Source organism: Ornithodoros turicata, unplaced genomic scaffold, assembly GCF_037126465.1.
Source record: "Ornithodoros turicata isolate Travis unplaced genomic scaffold, ASM3712646v1 Chromosome53, whole genome shotgun sequence".
Classification (NCBI taxonomy): domain Eukaryota; kingdom Metazoa; phylum Arthropoda; class Arachnida; order Ixodida; family Argasidae; genus Ornithodoros; species Ornithodoros turicata.
This window is the reverse complement of record NW_026999381.1, coordinates 691,492-708,526: the sequence shown is the minus strand read 5'-3', so window position 1 is coordinate 708,526 and position 17,035 is coordinate 691,492. Positions and strand designations below refer to the sequence as shown.

Below are 17,035 nucleotides of genomic sequence, written 5' to 3'. Positions count from 1 at the left end.
TTGTGAGTGGAGCATACATGAAGGCTGAAAGTAAGGTGAGCGGGCACAACCTCCAGTAGAGTGGCGTCAGGAATCGAAGCAAACAGGTCGCCGACTACTCTGACACTGATAAGACTGGTAGCCGGACTGGTACGTACGTACACCTTTCATCACATGATTCCACGAGCAGGAGGCCTCCCGTTTCAAGCTTCTGGATGGCTTGCGCAAGAAAGACGAAGTGCATTTTCACTAAACGCCAAACGTACCTCCACAGCTAGCACTGGCTTTTCAAAGAGCGCTTGCACTTCTCTGACAGCTCCCCGTTTTCGGAACAGAACTTGTTCACCATGTCCTTCAAGTCGTCGAATAGAGTTGCATAGAAATCGACTGCCTCCAACCAGGTGCCACATCTTGTGATACAACAGGTTCAGGGGACAGGGGAATGTCTGCCATCATTGCTCGGTATGTTTCTCTTCAACTTAGCGGCTTTTAAAAAATTTCTTCACGTCTGACACCATCTTGTTGACGTGTGGGTAGGGCCCTATGACTTACTATGCCACGCGCTTGAGACCGTGCACCAAACGCGTTACGTGCACGAGGGTTGGATAGAAAAATTTCCGGGGGAGCCTTTGTCGTGTACGCAGCTGCACCTGCGTAAAATATCCTAAAGTTCTCTCTGCCCCCATCTGGCCAGAGTAGCTTGAGAACATCGTTTACGGCTCTAGCTACGGTACCGTGGTTTGTTTTCTCAAGTGTTCGACTCGCCGACAGCAGCCGCTAGCAGATGAGGCCTCTGGACCTTCGATTATCAAGTTTTCCAACAAGAAGATGTGCCACGTAGCGACCGCAAGCGTCCGTCGTCTCATCCGCAGCAGCCCATATTTGGGCCATTAGCAACAGAGCGCCTTACTTCATTCATGTCTTTCTCGTACAAAAGAGACAGGTAATTCTTTCGGAGAGTTGATTCTGCCGGTATCTTCCTGGGAGTATACTTCTCGAGGCATTTTCTTAGTGTCTGGTTTTCGAGCTTCCACCACGGAATATATTAGTTGTGACGAGCGCTTCAGAGAGGTCCTCTGCACAAAATTCGTCAAGCTCAAGGCGAGAGCTCACGGCGTGGGGATGTAGACGTTGTGAAGTTCTGCTCCCCCTTTGCTTTTTTCAGAAATGTGCGACCTCCTACGCTGGTCCACCTGAAACTTCCTCTCTGCATTACCGTATTTTCACGCGTATTAGCCGCACCGCAGATAAACCGCAGGACTCGTTTTTAGATACATTTTGAAAATGTTTTTGCAGATAAGCCGCGGGTAATACGACGCGACGCTTTGTGCGCTAAACCAGTGATGCACAAACAAAATCAATAGAGACGCTCAACGCTCGTCGACGCCGTACTCCCTGCCAGCTGCCCTATTCCCGTTCTGGTCCGCGACGTCGACGACTTTTAGTTTGAAGCCGCTGTCGTAGCTTTGCCTCCGCGTTGGAGCCATGCCTCACCTCTAACTGCCGTGCCCGTGTCCACGAATGCTGCTGCTCTGGTCAAATGAGAACTGACGCTTAGCTGACCACGTTTTATCCCGATGTCAGGTGTATTGAACCCTTCCTGTGGGTCTGCCGACAAAGGAGACCGTAGGGAAGGCCATAAACCCTGTGGTCCACATTCCGGTGTCGGCATAATGTATAACAAAGGAGGTCAGTTCTAGTGTTCTACTAAGATCGGATTGTGCCCTTGTTGGGTGTTTTTCGTGGATTGACGAGTTAGTGGTGTTCCAGGAGACATTTAATCACTGTCACCCCTTTTGTTAAAGCTGCGTGGGGGAATGTATTCGGAAGGTCAGTCCACTCGAATGTGGACCCGCCCCTGTTCGGTATTGTTCGTGCACTGGCAGGGCGGTCCTGCTCCGAAAAACATGAGGCACTGTCGGCCCTTTGGTTTAATCCGGGGTATGGGGAAAATACCAGAGAAAAATAGTCATCAGATAAGCCGCAGAGCGTCCGCGAAAAAAAAAAAAATCGCGCATAAGCCGCGGCTAATACGCGTGAAAATACGGTAATCTATAAGAGACAAAAAAAAATAAAAATTGAGTCAGGAAACATAAACAGCCGTGACAGTTGAATTTCTGTGAAGTAAATAAATACTAAAGAACAACCTTGACTTTGCGTCGTTAATAAGCGTCCTGTGTCGCAAACTGAGCCCCATTTACACTTATTTGCTCGAAAGATTCTCGTTCGTAACCCTCCCCTATGCATGAAAGCCCACGCTTTGTAAAAGTCAAGGGCTGAAACTTAAGTGTTGCTCGTCTATAGTTGAATGTTCCATGGTGCTCCTTTCTTACCCTCTTCTCGCAAATCCTGCAGAATAATATCTTTCCGTCGGTGCACAAATCTGGATTCTCTGTCATCCATCGCTTGTAGGGGCATGAAATTGATGGCTTAGGTCTCGGCATCGTAAGGAAACGACATGAAAGTGGCAGACAAATGGTAGGCGCCGGAGAAGAGAACGCGTCATACCCTCTGTGGCAGCAAGAGAGGGCACAAGCTGCATTCAGCGCAACCAGAGTGGCGTGGACTCCCGCAGGGAAGGAATCGCAAGCAGAAGACACGATGCCGAGTGTCTAATCGACGGATTGCAATGCGAAATGTGGTTCAGATTGATACGTCATATGTGACGAGCAGGGGAAATATGCATCAACGTATGAAATCTACATTTACATGCACGTAAAACATACCGCAAATCGTTTGGGACAAGGCTCAAATGTGCTTTTGTGTCACCACCACTGTAAACCACGTTCAGGAAATAATATGGAGAGCTGAGCGTGGGTGCGGGTATACCCGCGGGTACCCGCAGTTACCCGCATATCGTCACGAATTGCGGGTAGGAATTCGCGAACACTGCGGGGAAAATGCGGGTGTACCGGCAACGCGACCGCGCGCAATGCGGGTATACCCGCATTACCCACACTCCATGGCCAACTAAGTGATCCCTCTCTGTCACACGCGAGCTCAGCAGTGCCCTGTGTTGTTGGAAATATAAATCCATTTGCCACACAGCAGCAGGCAATTGCTGGCGGGAGAGTTCGATTATTAATGCAGACATATATGGCTCTCCCGTGAATTGCAGTTTGTTGTTGCGGTGTTGCGGTCCCAGCATGGAACCTTTAATGGAAAAGTGGTAAGATGTGCTAAATTATGAGCTGACTTCGGAAACCTATACCATACTTTGTAAAGGTAGGGGAACTAGATGAGGACAAGTGGCTTTGATAACCCAATAAACTTCAGTTAATTCGACCTATGGCAGCAAACTTGATAACACAGTGAACTTCCATTAATTCGATCGTGACAGGAATGCGAAAGTTTATATCAAACTGTATCAAGATCGAACGGAGGAATAGGTTAAAAAATGAGCGAGATCAACTTCCCTTTTATGTATTAGTGTGTGCACTTGAAACGCACATCTGAAAACACGCTGTCGCATGTTATAGAACCGCAAGGACAGCAAGTTGACATCCTCCGAGAAACCATGCTGACAAGCGAGCTCTGATCGTATGTAATAACTTCTCCATGACCATTTCATGGCACTTTCAGTTGGCATTCGACTAGCGCTGGAACTCATAGCTGGTGACCCCAATTTTATAACTCCATCTCCGGGTGTATTGCCCGTTACTATCATCCGCAGTAAGCGATAACATTTGCGCACCAGCATAGTACACAGTAAGCAGTAGTACAGCTTTGAGGTATTCGAGTAATATGAAGATATAATAAAATTGCACAACCCAGTACAGGCATCACTGACGCGAGAAAAATAAGCGTAATCTAATTATATGACACCAAAACAAAAATAACAAAAATACTCATACGAAAAGAGAAACGAGTCACGAATCGAGATCAGCTTGTTCCGTCTGAACTACTCTTGCCCAAGTGAGGTCTACGGCAAGGGTATTCAGGAATGCTCTCAGTATCCGTCATCTGCTGTTGCTATTTCATTATTTCTTTTTTTTTTTTGCTTTTTAAACGCTTTTAAAGAGAGGATTCGAAAGTTGAATATTTGTAACTCTGTCATTTACCAGGGTGAATGATTTTTATTTATGGTTGGCCAATTTTCATCATTGATAATGTCGATTTGGAGCGTACGATATATCATACGTTCCTCCTTCCTCATGGCGAGGTATCAGTCTTTGAAGATCCGCTAGTACACAGCGCACACGAAAAATGTCGTCCGTAGATGGTAGGAGTGCCACGGGTATTCGAGTACTCAGTATTGTTAAGTCTGTATATTACGCCAGTCCTATGTGGTTTCTTCTGTCCTCGTCTGTTAGCATCCCTCAAACTGCACACCTCACATATCTTGGTGCGTGATATTGCAGTTTCCACGTGGATTCGAGCCAAGCTATGCGGTAGTTTGTATTTCGCCAGCTGTCCAGCGTTGCTTCCTATCCCTTTCGCTGGGCCTCGGAGGAATTTTTGAAAGAAAATTCCTGGTTAGCGGCACGAAGCGACTGTGGCTATGAGAAGCGTACAGACATGGACAGATGGAGAGAGGACGGCAGGAAGGAGTGAGAGGCAGAGTGGTTGGTATGCGTTCTTGGGGAAACATCAGACAGCAGAGAAGGTGCGGGGATTGGAACCCGCTTCACCTCACAGTCTCGGCATTGAAAGCGGCCACCCTAATTACTTTGCCACAATAGCTGGTCCTCATAGTAGAACATCGTTGCGAGCACCTAATTACTTCAGCCCAACACGCAGTAATATATTGTCACGGATGAAAGCAGACGAGCGAGAAGGCGAATAATCGGCGAACGCTTTATTCTAGCTGCTTAGCTGGTTAACGCGAGAGCCGTAGCTTTTAGACAGAACTAAGGTAAAAGAATAATGCTCCGACTGGGAGCTCACAAACTTTTATGCACAGCGGCGAACATTGTAGAAAGCGCGCGTGGGTGGAGAGGAGGAAATACAGAACCCAGGCAGCACAATGTACTGAAAGTTGAGTACAATAGGGGTGGGCCTTGAACCACCTAATGGTGGAAGACCTTGAACAGACTTTTGAAACTAAGGAACATTGATAAGACACGTACCGTCCACCCCTATTGCACTGAACTTTTAGTACAATGTGCTTGGGAAGCCTCTCCAAGGTCGTCGGCCCGTCCTTGATTGATGCGAGCGAAGGAGCAGATGCTTCCAGAAGGATCGCTTGCAATGTAGCGCGACGTGTTGCGGGCCTCAGCACGTCGTTCGACGCCTCGTTGCCTGTTGTTGTTGGGTGTGGTCGCCCCAAAGAAGATACGTGGCAATATTACTTTGATTGCCATATATTTGAGTCAGGCGCGAAGAAGATGAAGAGCTCCGACGATGAAGCGGTCCAATCGCCAACGGCCATTTCCCCGAGGATGAAGAAGAAGAAGAAGAATCGCCCTGTGTGGCTAAGGGCCATTTCCTTTGTGGCAGAAGAAGAAGAAGAAGCGGTCAGGTGATCCGTTGCGAGCTCGGACGTTCTGACGCTTGCTGAAGCCTTGCTTGCTTTGCTTGGAGAACCGACTTACATCGATCAGTGGGTGGAAGATATCTTGAAGGAATACTCCTCCGGCATGAGGTAAGGGAGATTGGCCGGCGCTTACGCGACTTACACAATGCAGCCCGGCGGGGGGCCTGATGTTAAACAGTAGTCGCGTCTCGCGTGGTGTGCAGTGTTCATTCTTCTCTGCGCCATTAAAGGCTTCTGTGGCAACGTTGACACACGTCTGGACTGCTTGCCTCTCGTATTGCCGCGCCTGCGACTACTGTTTAAAGGGGCCGTAAACAGGTACAAAAGGTGCACATTTCTTTGTGTCATATTATTGAAACTTAGGCAGTGAAAGCTCCTTGCAATTACTAACGCTCAAAAGCAAAAGGTGCTTGCATACGGATGAAATATTCACTGCACTCTTTCGCATTTTAGCTCCGCCCCGCCCTCTAACTTTACGTCATCTTGACGTAGGGCTTTCCTCACCAATTACGATCGAGTGTTCCACGTATGATTTTATTTCAAATGCGGAATTGGACTAGATGAACGTGAATCCTCTTCTATTCAAAATCTAAACAGTTACAGCCTTAAACTGAAAAAGAAATGCGTTTAATTTAGGTATCATACGCGCACAACGTTTTCTGGGCAGTAGCACGCAGCACACCACGAGCGCGAATGAATATCTGGGACTACAGTTCCGGAATCTTAGGTAGGTGCGCGGTGGAACATCTTCGTCATCTTCGAATGGTTCCGACAACCGGGCTGCCGTACTCTGGTTTGAGCCACGGCATCGCGTTACCAGCTCGCGTGGTACAGTGGATAGCGTGCTGGCCATGTCACGTCGTGACTGGGAGGAACCCGGGGTCGAATCGCGTCATGTGATAGCAGCTCAACTGTTGACGTTTGCGCCAGCCGGAGATGTTGAAGATGTCATAACGTTGAATTTCGGAACCAGGGAGCGCAAAACGTCGTTTCACACAAACAAACTGAGCGCTCCGACTCACAGCTGATAACGAAGTATGTTTATTGGCTGGTAATTTGAAACGTCATGTGCGCAGCTCGGCCCCCCGATTGGACGGCAAAACGCTACGTAGCCATGTGACGTATGCGTGGTGCAGCGAGGGTCGCTGAGTACTCATCTTTGAAAGCAGTTATATGGGTCAATGAGCTGGCACGAGCCGAACGTAATGTATATTTGGCTATTATGATCTGCGTTCTTTCATGGGGTATCATTATTTCAGAAATGTTTGGTGGCCTGTTTACGGCCCCTTTAACAGGTTATGGGCCCAGGACGCCTCGACCACTAGGACTGGGACGTTTGCTGGATAAGAAGGTAACCAATACGGAAAGAAGGAATGGCGCTACGAGACGAGTTCAAGATTGCCAAGCTGACGTCGGAAAATTACCGTGCCTGGTCCATCCGAGCCAAAGCTGCGCTTGTGCAAAAGGGTTGCTGGGAAGCCGTCGACCCAGGATATCCAGGAGCTGAGATGACTGACGACGAGAGGAGAGTCAATAATAAGGCACTCACTTTCTTATTTTTGGTGGTAGAGGACAACTACCTAGATGATATTGTGTCCTTCCTTGCGCATGAAGCGTGGGAGATCCTACACGAAATGCACACGAAGTATGGACTGTTGCATACTTTGCAGTTGCTTCGCGATTTTGTGAACGTCAAGATGAAGAGGGAAAAGCCCATGAAACAGTATCTGAGCAGGCTAATGGACCTGCACAGGAAGCTTTCCAGTGGAGAATACGGGTTCACGGACAAGGAAGTGGCACTGGTAATGCTAATGGGTTTACCCGACAGTTTCGAAGCCCTCATCTTAAAACTTGAACAAGATGAAGCCACCCTTACCACAAAGGAGGTGAAGGCACAACTTCTAGTCGAGGAGAAGAGAAAAATACGACGCGACGAGGACCAGACCCAATTGGACGGAGATGAACAAGCTCTTGTGACCAAAGCCAGGCCTGAGGTGAAACGTGGCGAGGCGAAATACGACACAAGGAAGGACCTCCCCGCTGGCAAGAGGAATTCCTCTCGTGGATCACATGCCGTGCCCAGGAGACGTGTGCGATGTTTCACATGTGGGGGGTACGGGCACATTGCAAAGGACAGCGAAGGTGATTCTGAAGCAGCGACTCTTTTGAGAAGGGGCACCCGTCACACGCTAGGAAGGTGACGCATAAAGCTCTGTCTGCGAAGGAGCAGTTGGGATGACTTCTGTAGAGCATCTTTAACTAAAGACCGGGGCTATCCTCGTTTCAAGAAATCCACAGACATGTTTCGGGATTGGAAAATAGTTTATCCAAGCAATCCCGAAACATGTCTGTGGATTTCTTGAAACGAGGGTACCCCCGCTCTTTAGATAAAGGTGCTCTACAGAAGTCATCCCTGAAACAGAGAGATTCTCTTTTCAAACCAATAATTAAAAAGCGGGGGTCAAACCTAATTTTCGCTACTCAATACAACGATGCTTTAAAAAAATGCAAAACAATTCTAGATCGTCATATTAACACTCTACATGCAGACAGCAAATTAAAAGAAATATTCCCGCATGCTCCTACCGTAGCGTTTCGGACGCCACCATAACATCCGCGACATACTTTGTTCCTCTAACGTACAAAAACAGCCCTCAGGTTGCACCCCTTATAATAGGAAACGATGCCAAAGTTGTAAACATATCTTTCCTTGCACTGGAATCAAAAGTCACGACAGCAATTTTGAGTTCAAAATTGGACAACCTTTAAACTGTTTCTCATATAACATTTGCTAAAGAAGTGACAGGGCGCTGACAAGCTGGTGCATGATGAGAGAGGCGGAACCCGAGACGGGGAAGGAGAGAGAGAAGAATTCTTGTTGTGTCGTCTCTCTCCTTCCCCGTCTCGGGTTCCGCCTCTCTCAACATTTGCTACACAATATTTTGCTCAAGATGTGCTTTACAGTACATTGGAGAGTCTTGTAATTCCATGCGTGAAAGGTTTTATGGACGCAAAGGGTGACATCGTTCATAAACAACAGACTCCCATATCTGTGCATTTCAATCTGCCTGGTCACGATTATAATGATGATTTAAAGATTGCAATTTTAGAATCCGGCTTCACTGAGGATTATAAGCGTAAGAATAGAGAATCGTTTTTAATTGCAAAGTTTCGCAGTCTGGTTCCCCATGGTATAAATGCACATACTGGCCCGCTTTACCACCTGATGAAAAGGAACATTGAAATTTCGCCACCTGTTCCAACAATCATCAATGTTGTGGTAAATGCTTGTCATTTGGTTAATAATTTGGTTTTGTGACTGATTGATTAATGCGCAATAATGATTTATGCTTCCCCTATACCCTAGCATTGTATAATTTTATTAAATGTCCAATCCCTACCCTCGTTATTTTGATGTGTATGCATTGTTTTTACAACATGTCACTGTCCAACTTTTGAATGCACAAGTAATTTTTTCGCGGAATTCACATTAGCTGTAAGCAACTTATATTTAACAGTTTTCTTCTTTTCAACGGCCAAGCGCGGGCGGCAGAAATTCAAACTGAAGGAATGGTGTACGTTGCTTCCAACGGTCTTGGCGTCAGATATCTATCGAATGTATAGCCTTCTGTTTTGTTCTTTGTGATTTCATCCTTGCGTTGCTTCTCTCTTGTTCTCTGATTCTTTCTCTCACCGATCCCACTCCTTATATAAGCAATGTTTTAAATGCTTCTTTTGTCTGAAGAAGGGCAGACTCTGCCCGAAAGCTCTCGTATAATAGACTTTGTGCTTCATTCTTTCGTTATTATTTTTCTTGACGACATAAGATAGACTAAGATAAGACTTGTTGCCGTTGTGCAGAGCTTGAACGTAGGCAACTTTCGAGTGGAATTCCAGGAGATCGCTCCGAGCGTTCTTATCGCCTTATCAGTCGTTTTCGTGCCTACGGCGCACAAGAGGAGACGTTATCTAGCCAAGAGGCCGTGAAATATAGCGTTTGCAACAGGTTCTGAGAATAGATAAGAACCCTCACTGCATTGAACAATGGAAGCAGCCCATTCTTTGTATTATTCCCTGACAGCTCCAAAGCCAACTGTTGCCCTGTACGGCGAACAGGCCGCAAGAACTGGAGAGGAGGATTGTTCGTGATTGGCGGACGAAGTTCACAGATGATCAACTTAAACCAGACGTCACTAAACCATGGCTAAGTGGGACTGGTGAATACGGGCTATTAAGTTTAAGGAGAACAATACGGGTATATTTTCCCCCTGAAATTCAACAATCATTTAATTTTTTATTCATCAAACAAATGTATCGTATGCTAATTCCAAACATTTCGTTGTAACATATTTTTTTCCCTGGCTTTTTGGACTTTTTGTAAAAGAAAGGACAGGAAAGATTCGAGTTTCGTAAGAATCGTGGATTCGAATTGGGAACCATCTGGATTCATCCCATCTCTAATATGAATGCGTAGTCCTAAATAGTTTATAGTTACCTATTTATCCTTTCTCACCTTTAGTTTGCTTCTTGAGCCTTAAGATTGGCCCCATATTATCATTTTACCCTAATTTACTGGTTGTCGTCCTCGTCCTTCTTTTGGAGCCATTGTGCACAGCAGCATTGTGCAAGATTCAACGATTCACTCTCGAGTGGGGTTGCACGTGTTGGCTCCGTGGGTTCTTATCGCTTTATCAGTTGTTTTCGTGCCTGCGGGACACGAGACCAGGCCTTATCTAGCCAAGAGACAATGAAACATGCCGTTTGCAACAGGTTCTGAGAATAGATGAGCACCATCCTTGCTGACGCGTATTTTTTTTTTGCATTATTTCCTGACAACTCCAAAGACAACCGCTACCATTACGGCGAACAGACGGTGATAACTAGAGAGCAGGATTGCACAGTTTCACTACTGGTTTTAACTAGAGAGAGGACAGTAGGACTGGCTAGAATGTCTGCTCAGTTTATTAATATATCTGCATCGTCGAAGACCTTAGAGCAGCGAGGAATGAATTTACGAAATAAAAGAAAACACATCTTACACGCGCATGACATGCGTGCATACAGATATAAATGGATGCATGTAAACAAACTCTACAGAGTTAGTCTCGCAAACGTCACACATTTTGATCGCGTCGTAAAAATAAGAAGACTGGGTTTATCCAACGCCAAGCTTTGCAGACTGGTAGCCATTGGTCCGAAGCTTCGTTGGATTTTTTTGTGAGCGTTATACTCCCGTAGAAGAAAGATAAAAAATCGAGCAAAATTTCACTCCATGTATTTTCTATGGACTATCTCACTCAAAAGCCGCCATTTTCTGCTGTGTGTGCTTCATTTTCATTTCACCACACACAGGTGGCATCAGCATGGGACAAGACTGGAACAAGAGGATTGGTGCATAACGGCGGAATTGGCAAGTCACATCGTTGTAGGCAGCGCTACCTGTGTGAAGTGATGGGAATGTGAAGCAGACACAAGAAAAAATGGCAGTGTTTGTGTGGGATAGGCCATTGAAAATGCATGGGACAAGATTTTGCTTTATTTTTAATTTTCTTTCTACTTGATCGTAGCGCTTACAAAAAATTTGAATGAAACTTCAGATAAATGGCTATCAGGCTGCAAAGTTTGGGATGGGCCAGACCTAGTCTTCTATTTTTACAGTGCGATCGAAATGTGTGACGTTTGCTAGAATAACCCTGTAGTTGTACGACAACATACCAGATCAGAAAACAAAGCGTTATTGGATTTACAGACAACATTCTTTGACAAAGTCTTCCACCGTGACGTGGTCCAGTTGAAGGAAGGCATCTTTTCTGCAGTCATATTCTCGAAGTTGTCTCGAATGATGGACTACAGAAGACGTATTGTAGGGACAAGCAAATAACGCTGTAGTTGTACGACAACATACCAGATCAGAAAACAAAGCGTTATTGGATTTACAGACAACATTCTTTGACAAGGTCTTCCACCGTGACTTCATGCATCCGAAGGAAGACATCTGTTCTGCAGTCATATTCTCGAAGTTGTCTCGAATGATGGACTACAGAAGACATATTGTAGGGAGAAGCAATTACCCGGAAAAGTTTTAACGCAGTTCCATTATTATACCCACTCAACAAACATATTTACCTGGAATACCATCACTTCATCATCATTTCACGAACATTTCCGTCTCAAATTATACCGAGACCAGGCAAATCTGGCGTCACCATTTCGGGCGTTCTCCTTTGGAGCATTCTACAGAGGAATAACCTACGTGTGGGAAGCGTTAACTTTAAAATTTATAATCTCCTTCGCATTACCGTCTATTCCGGACTTGTGCCTTATGCGAACTTCGTCTCGAGATTTTATCGGCCAAATCGAGCACATCGACTCACTCCAATCTTCCCTATAACGCCAGAGGAGCTGCAAAGCTTTTTGCCTTGTATAGTTCAGAAAGGATAGAACAGAGGAGACTTTAGTCTGGGAAGATAGCAGGGATTGTACAAGATTACGTAATGTCTTTAATGCAGAGATTAAAAAAAGTGTTAAAAAGGGATTGTGTTGAATCTAGCCCTCACTCTGAGGGAAAGTGCAAACAATATCCTCTCCTCTATTAAATTTCCTCGGCATTATACAACTTTCATTTACTAAGATACTCGCTCCAAAGCAATCATACCCGATGACCTCATCTCTGCTCTCTCAATCAAAGCATAGACTATATTTGAATGTGTGTTCACCACATTCTAAACTACATTTACTTAAAAGGCATGATGTACCAGTGAGAGACTTGCAGTGTAGTGCTGTAACTATCCCTCCAGTCTTACTCTAAACCCACATTCCCACACCAGGAGGTGACACTCGCACGACAAAGGCGCGGTGAAAGATAACGCCTTATCTGCCTTCCACATAAGCAGGTTTCCCATAAGCGTCGCTTCAGACTCCGCCCGGTGACCGATGGATCTCCATCTCTTCACGTGAACATCAGTGAAACTCCAGAGTAAGGTGAGATCCCCAATGCGTATATTTTTCACTATTATTTATGCTGCGTTGTAGCGTTTCACTGTGTAGTCCCGATTTTTGTTACTGTTCTCACAGTGTTTGTAACTTGTACGTGCCCTGCGTCTGGCTACTTAAATATATCAAGGATCACCGAAGCGTGCCCTTGATTCTCCTCGGATTAATATAAAGCGCCACTCTCACCGATGGTCGCTCAGAATTCCCACCTATTTGTGCCGTCTGCCTTTTTTTCCCTTTTTTGGCGGGTGTGTTACGGTTAATTCGAATGTGCGTCATTAATGTTACTATCCCTAAATATCTGCGTAGTTCGCTCATCATTATCCCCTTATCGTCTCAACACGATTTGTTGCATCCCCAGTGGGGAACAATGTCACTTGCCATCCCTTCTCGACTATGGTGGTGTCTTTCTGAACAATTACTGTGGTCTTTTTCTCATAGTTCGTTATATAAAGTGTAAGTTTAATGATATCCTCGCTAGGAAAGGTCACCTTGGGCGGTTTCCAGGTGCAAAAACAACTGATAAGACGATGAGAACCCATGAAGGGATCACGTGAATATCCATTCGAACCTTATCTATTTTTTAGTCACCGTGCAGTGATTGTGTGTAACTGTCGCTTACATAGAGCATAAGACATCTATATATATATAACTCTTTATCCGTTCTAGCTTAATCAATGCGTTTTAGAATACACATTTTTATATTTCTGCAGTTTGTCAAGTGTAAGATATTACAATTCTAACGGACGTTCGTGAATATTAATGTCCACGTGAAGGATGTGTCTACCAACAAGATGGCTATGAGCGGTTGTTTTAGGAGGAATTAAAGCTCAAGAATATTACAGACATGGGAGAGGGGCATTTAAAACATTACGAACAGTTTACGAGATCTTTTACAGTTGAGGGGGAGGACCTTATGAACGTTTTTTGTTGCCGGAAGATTTAACGCAATTTTTATAATCTTTTTTATATGTGTTTATTTGAATTCCGTGTGAGCACCGCGAAGCAACAGTGGCTGTGAGTGACGTACAGACGTGAACAAGTGGAGAGAGGACAGCAGGAAGGAGTTGGGGACAGGAGGGTTAATGCGCGTCCTGGGTTGACTTCAGAGGGAACTGTGGGGGCAATTCGTCTAGAAAGTCCGGGGAAAACCCAGGGAAAACCTCAGAGAGCACAGCCGGTGACAGGATTCGAACCCGTGTCACGTCCCAATCTCGGCATAGCAAAGCGATCATCCTAACCACTATGCCACGGCAGCTGCTTTTGGTATTATTCCACTCTAAAAGTGGACCTCGGCTCTCCACCAATCAACGTTTTGTACATGCTTTGTACTATATACACCTTGGAACGTCAAGTGAAGTATGTAATTACAAAGCATGAAGCGGGCCTTATATGGAGAGAAAACACGTTTTCCGCCACGCTTGTGACGTTACGTCTCATCTCGAACGATGGCAGATCATCAGGGCAGTTTTTAAGTCGCGTGGCACGTTACAGGAGGGACATTGGTCTGACCTTGGAAAGCCCATGACGACGAACCTGGAAACCATCAGTGCAGGGTCCAAAGACTGACACGTGATCCGCGGGGTACGTGGACAAACATCACGTGATCTCCAACAAAGGTATGTGAGACTCTAATACTGCTATAGGCTCCGTGGTGGCGATGTTCCAGTGAGCCACATAGCATAGTTGGTCCCTGTGACCTTGGTCACGCTCGCATTCCCTCGACATTTATTTCTTTATTTTTTACTTTGGCGTAGAAGGTATTCGTTGAGCCATTCGACGACACTCTCTCATCCAACCAAGGGCACCCAGGGGAACTGCGACGCTTGTACACTTCTATAACGTCGAATAAGGTAAGTTCTGTCACAGCCTTCTGTCATTCAGAATCTTATTTCGTCTTCTGATCTGTTCAAAATGGGAGTCTTACGCCTCCCTGCCAAGATAGAGAACAAAAGAAATGTCTGCTGACGTCATAGGTTCCTTCCTAAAGGGATACAGTCGTCGACCTTGATACAGAACCCATAATCGAAACAATGGGACGACGCTGAAGTAAACAATGTAAAAATAGACTAAATTGAGAAATGAATCTCATAAATCTAACTTTGAAAGTAAACTTTCCAAAGTCGATGGTCTGTATCTACGACGTGCCAATACATCGAACCATTGCATCGAACAAACTACGGCAAGCAGTCATTGACGTATATGTCACCATTTATTTTTAATCAGTTTGTTGGTACGTCGCCGGACCCATTGTTGATGCCAAAAGGAATGCTCTGTCGCTTTATGTTGGGTATTAACTGTTAATTGAGTCAATTTTGAACTGTTAGTTGATTTGTTTGTATCATAGGCATTATATCTCTTCTTTCCATTTTTCTCACTTGGTTATTGTTACAATATTGTTTTTTTTCTGTACGCTATGATCGTTACTGTATTGTTGCTGTAAATAGTGAATTTTGGGGGAGGAGCCGGTGTCAAGCCTCATGGGCTTTTTGCTGCTCTCCCAACCGCAAGGAAATAAATTGAAATTGAAAGTCGCAGAAAATAAAGTTTAAAAGACAAATTTATTTTACTGATAAACGAGTCCCGAATAATGCGTGCTGGAGTAGCAAATATCGACTGCTTTGGGACTAGCATCTACATTTTTGCCTTCACCATTCGATCAATCAATCGCTTTATGTTGGGTATTAACTGTTAATTGAGTCAATTTTGAACTGTTAGTTGATTTGTTTGTATCATAGGCATTATATCTCTTCTTTCCATTTTTCTCACTTGGTTATTGTTACAATATTGTTTTTTTTCTGTACGCTATGATCGTTACTGTATTGTTGCTGTAAATAGTGAATTTTGGGGGAGGAGCCGGTGTCAAGCCTCATGGGCTTTTTGCTGCTCTCCCAACCGCAAGGAAATAAATTGAAATTGAAAGTCGCAGAAAATAAAGTTTAAAAGACAAATTTATTTTACTGATAAACGAGTCCCGAATAATGCGTGCTGGAGTAGCAAATATCGACTGCTTTGGGACTAGCATCTACATTTTTGCCTTCACCATTCGATCAATCAATCGTTCCTTATTCCTTCTTTATACGTCCGCATCTGCAAAGTATCGATTTCATTCCTCCTTCGGACACTCCTGGGTTGCCAGACCAAACAACGGAATAAGTCACATGTCTTCAGGACCTATACATAATATGACGCAGATGCAGACTAGCTGTTGGAGTAACATCAGCTTGAGCAAGCCTCTGCGATGGGCGACACAGCCATGTCGTGTTTGTTTTTCTTTGTCACCCATCGCTCAGGTTTCTTCTATCAATAGTATTGGTGGCTCTAATGTACTTATGTCATTGAAATCCTTGCACCCACACTGTGTTCTCTCAAAGTGTTGCTTCTACTTGTGAAGTATCATAAAGTTGATATCTAAGTTTTGAGAAGTGCGCCGCCATAGTTTGCGCGATCTGCCACACGTCTGGCCACATTGCTCCACTAAGTTCGCGCAAGGTTGGCACAATGTTATTATTTTTTTTTTAACCAGCAGCAAGAGTTCGCTCGTGTCCTGGCTCCACATCACACGAAAAGTCATCTTCAAGTCATGGGACCTTGTTTATGTTCCGTTTTTGACTCGGTCATAAAATATGATATACGATACCTCGATCACAAAATAAGGAACATAACGTGGAACTTTCATAAAAATACTGTGGCACTCTAATGCACAACCGTAGAACTCGTGCACACCAATACGTTAGGCGCGTGACGGCAAAACGCGCTCCGGCAAATATCAGGCTGAGGAACTTGTACATATACTATCACTATAGATTTCTTCTTTTCTTTTTTTTTTTTTTCGCGTGGAAAATATTTTCGCGTTTTCGAACAAAGCTGCTTTGAGGAGTGATTCGCGAAAACTTAAATTCGCGACACAGGTTCCCGGGGGTGTTTTGCCCTTGCATATCGTGCCGCGGTAAATACTCGGACATATTTCGGCACGTACAGGTCAGGACAAAAGTTTACGGAACACGCGAGCTGTGTACTTTCATCTCTGCACGACACCCTAGCGGCAAGCGGGAACTGGCGAAATGAGGCCAGTTCACTGCCTCAGAGGGGTGGACGACTGCTCTGTTAGCGACACACTGATGTAGTTTCGGTATTAATACTCTTGTATGTGCCCGTGAAGTGAGTTGGATTTGGATTGCAATCAATCAATGAATCATCAATGTCAGCGTCAATTGTTTATCAGCTGGTCACCACTGACCCGAAATATACTGAAAATCAAGTGCAATAGGGGTGGACGGGTAGGTGGAAGGCCTTGAACAGATTCGTTAAACTAAAGAACACTGATAAAACGCATACCTTCCACCCCTATTGCACTCGACTTTCAGTTCATTGTGCTGCTTGGGGAGTTCCATAATAAATAAACTGTTTACAAGATATCTTTCTTTCTCTTGTCTGTCAGGGCTTTCCAATAAAAGCAATACACTGTAAAGTGCTGCCACCACGATTCAACCTTGTTATCACGGTGATACCGCCTAGCTCCCTGTCTTAGCAATCTTTGAGTCACGTGCTATTGGAGAGCACAACAGTTAAATCAGCTCACCTTGC

At 45.0% G+C, this 17,035-nt stretch overlaps 1 protein-coding gene across 1 annotated transcript in view; it reads right to left on the bottom strand.

Annotated features, from left to right (window-relative positions):
* Positions 1-17,035, bottom strand: part of LOC135374334 (uncharacterized) — a 267,918-nt gene that overhangs the window by 136,319 nt on the left and 114,564 nt on the right. The gene's annotated exons all lie outside the window — the stretch shown is intronic.